Genomic DNA, 4,068 nt, shown 5'->3' on the forward strand with positions numbered 1-4,068 from the left:
ATTTTTTGTATGCTTTCATGTAAGTGACGTCGTTGCCCCATCCTATAAATGGCCCACACTTTAATGACACTGTTGTTCCTTCTTTCAAACTATATTCTTTGCTGACCAGTTCCCAGAGCCCTGTAACTTGGTGCAGGGACACTAAGCTCAACAGTTGTACAAGTAGTTGGGTCATTTTATAAGCTTAGCAATTTCCCAAAGCTGTTCCGGCGAATGCAAGTATTAACACTTCCGCTAAGCTGATTCCCACCCAGAACACGCAACAGATGATACACCTAGCCCCAGTCCCTTTTTAGTTTTCAGTTTTATAGATGGAGATGTGGATGTGCTCTTACTTACTATAGTAAATGGGGGCTCTGAATGGTCCCCTATTGCTGCTTCTATATTTCTAAGGTATTTTGGCAAATTCTAGATATCTTTTCATGCAGCCCAGCCAAATCAGTTCTAACCTCCGCAGTTGTGCATGAGGGGGCCTGTGAGGGTACACAATGTGTCAGGTGGTCCCAATTAGCTCCTGTCTTACCCCTTACTTTTAGGGTATGGGGGGTGCACTCCACCACTTCCCACGGCCCTGTCCACCAGGCTTGACAGGAGGCTCCGTAGTCCTTTCCTCGGCTTCCTCTGTGTTTCTCACCTGTGAAGACAATACTCGTGTAATGTTAATGAGTGCCCTGATATATTCATCTTCAGATCCAGGGCTGGTCCGTGACCCCCTTCTCTGGGCGGCCCGGGCATGGGCCTTCCAGTCAACAATTCATGTGGTGAGAGGTGTGTCTTTCCACTCTTTGAGGAGCGCATAGACATCAAAGCTAATGGTAATGCATCTACCCAATTCAATTTCGTACCATAGCATGTTTTGGCAATTTTTCTTTTTAGGGTTTGGTTTGCTCTCTCAACAATGCCCTGCGATGCAGGGTGATAAACCGACCCAAATCGGTGTTCAATCCCTAAATGCTTTTCTACTTCATCTAGTTTCTGTGTCGTGAAATGGGAGCCATTGTCAGACCTTATACACCTGGGAACTCCATACCTGGGTATGAGTTCATTTTTCAGCCATTTCACTATGGATTTTGCATCCTCTTTTTTGCATGGGATTGCTTCTACCCATTTTGAGAACCTATCTACCATCACCAATATGTACCTGTAGCCCCTAACCCTATTCTCTGCTCCCATGTCAGTAAAATCAATGCATATTTCTTTGAATGGGGCCTCAGGTATGGGAAACCTTCCCATGGGGCATTTGTAAGTTTTTTTGTCATTAAAAGCATTGCAAGTGTCACAATCAGTAATGTAGTTTTCTACCATTTCTTTAAAGTAGGGGTGCCACCACATTATTTCTACTTCTCTCAGGGTTCTTTGCTTGCCTACATGGGTTGCCCCAGTAGCCTGTTTGATTAGTAGATTTCCTAACTTCGCTGGTGCCACTAGTCGCCCATCATGTGACCTCCAGAGGCCATCTTCCTTTTTTGCACACTTTTGCAGCCACTGATTCTGCTCATAAGGCCCTGCTTCATGTTGGATTTGTTTTATGTGTTCTATTGTTAACTCGGGTCTCATTTCTAACTGCAAACACACCATTTGACCTTTGTATCCGCCTGCTTCTTTGGCAGCTTTGTCTACCGCAGCATTCCCTATTGCTACTGGGGTGTTACTGTTTTGGTGACCTTTACATTTCATTACAGCTACCTCTTTTGGCATGAGTATGGCTCTTAGTAGTGATTTTAACTGTTCTGCATGCTTCACAGGGGTCTTTTGTGTGGTTATGAATCCTCTTCTCATCCATTGTGGCCCATCAACATGTACTGCTCCGAAGGCATAGGCAAAGTTGGTGTAGATATTTACTCTTTTGCCCTCACTTATTTCAAGTGCTTTGGTGAGTGCGGTGATTTCAGCCAGCTGAGCTGAGGCCGGTTGTGGGATAATCTGAGCGCCCACTATGGTGATATTTCTCCCTTCTTGTTTAACCACTGCATAGGAAGCCACATTCCCACGATTTCCCTTATAACAACATCTGTCGCTGTAAAGGGTTAAGTCTGGTTCCTCCAGGAGTTCTGTGTGTAGTTCCATTCTTATCTTCAGATCTTTTGCTGCCCTGAATTCACAGTCATGTGGCTCTTGTCCTTCAGAGTTCATTCCTGTTGTCATGTTTATCCCTGTGGCGGTGTAGGTAATATGATGTTGCTTCAACATTTCAGCGATCTTTAGTTTTCTTACTGTTGAAAATGTGAAGGCTGCTGAGTGTAGGTACGCCACTACTCCATGCAAGGTGTTCACTATGAGTGGATGGCACATAACGATGTGGGCCGTTTTTTCTATTGCTTTGCAGAGTGCTGCTAAATGTCTCGTGCAACCTACCTGGCCTTTTTCCACATTGTCCAGCTTTGAGCTATGGTACATAAGTAGTCTCCTTTCTCCCTCCTTTTTCAGAAACAGAACAGCATTCACCACCCCTCCTGTTTCAGAAACATCCCGGAAGAAAAGGTTCTTATAATCTGATGTACTGAGATGTGGTGCTTGTGCCAATGTGCCATTTTGTGTGGGTGAATGCCTCGTCAGCTTCTGCTGTCCATAAAAGGGTAGCAGCAAGGTTCCTGTGTCCTACCTCGGCCATCATATCCCTCAGGGGTTGTGTTAATTCCACATAGTTTGGTACATAGTTCCTGCTGTATCCAGTAAGTCCTAAAAACCCAACATTTGTTGAACTGTCTTGGGTTTACCATGTGAGAGTATGTTGGTTCTTTGCACTGCAGTGAGGGTTAGTGAGTTTGCAGAAATTAACCTTCCAAGGAAGGTAACTGTTCTTTGTGCCACTTGTGTTTTTTACTTTTTAACTTTGTATCCAATATCTGCAAGTAAAAGGAGGAGTTCAAAGGGTCGCTTTTAAGCAATCGTCCGCCGAGGGAGCAGCAAGCAGCAAGTCATCTACATATTGTATAAGTATGCACCCTTCTGGTAGCTGTAATCTCTCCAGCTCTTTCTTGAGCGCCTGGTTGAATATTCCGGGGCTATCTTTATACCCTTGTGGCAGTCGGTTGTAGGTGTATTGGGTTCCGTTATAGGTAAATGCAAAAACATCTTGTACAGATGGGTGCAGGGGCAGGCAGAAATACGCATTTGCCAAATCAATCACGGTGAAATATTTGTGCCCAGGGTTAAGGTTCTGTAGTGATATGTATGGGTCTGGCACTGGCACCTTCTCAGTTACGGTCTCATCATTTATTGCCCTTAGGTCATGTACCATGCGCCATCCTTTGTGTTCAGCTTTTGGTACAGGGAGGATGGGTGTGTTCCACAGTGAGCATGTAGTCCTTAACACCCCTGCTTTCAGAAGTCCTTCAATGGTTTCAGATATTCTCTTTATTTGTTCATGTTTAAGGCGGTATTGTGGCCTACGGCAGGGTACAGCTCCTTTTTTCAGTATTACAGTAACAGGTTTGGAGGTTACACAGCCCACATCGTATGGACCGGTTGTCCACAGGTGGTGAGGCACACACTTGAGCCATTCTTCTGTGTTGGGGTGATTAGTTAGTTCCCTGCCATGGTCCCTGTTCAGGTCCACACTCTCCAGGTGGCCTATGCATGTACTGGCGTGAATGATTTTCCACATGGTTCTTTCTGGTGAAATTTGTAATGTAGGTGACGCAGTTTGTTGCCACTGTATTCACAGAGCTTTTTTAATCATTGGCCCCAATGTTCGTGCTTCATGTCCTACTGTCACGGCCAGTGTGATGTGTGGTTCCGCCTCCTCCCCCAGCACATACCACTGCATGTGCTGCTACCCCTTGAGGTCCTACGAATATGTCACCAACTTTGAGTGTTCTTGTTTCTCCTCTTCCCATGCCTCTTTGTATTGTTCATCGGGAGCTCTAAGGTAGTTGTACGTGCAATGCAAGGGGTCTATAGGAGGGCCATAGGCATTTAGTGACTGTAGCCATTTTTTCCATGATAAAAACACTTGTTGCACTTTTGCACTATTCACTTCTGGGAACAGTAACCATGACCAAAAAACTCTAGTGCTCTCACATTGATTTCTTGATGTCGTATCTGTTCCCATATACATTATCTGCT

The 4,068-nt window shown here is 45.0% G+C and overlaps 1 pseudogene; it reads right to left on the reverse strand.

Moving 5' to 3' along the window:
- Positions 1-630: 630 nt before the first annotated feature.
- On the reverse strand, positions 631-3,607 carry LOC127629731 (uncharacterized; annotated as a pseudogene).
- Positions 3,608-4,068: the final 461 nt, after the last annotated feature.

This window comes from Xyrauchen texanus, chromosome 36, assembly GCF_025860055.1.
Source record: "Xyrauchen texanus isolate HMW12.3.18 chromosome 36, RBS_HiC_50CHRs, whole genome shotgun sequence".
Lineage (NCBI taxonomy): Eukaryota > Metazoa > Chordata > Actinopteri > Cypriniformes > Catostomidae > Xyrauchen > Xyrauchen texanus.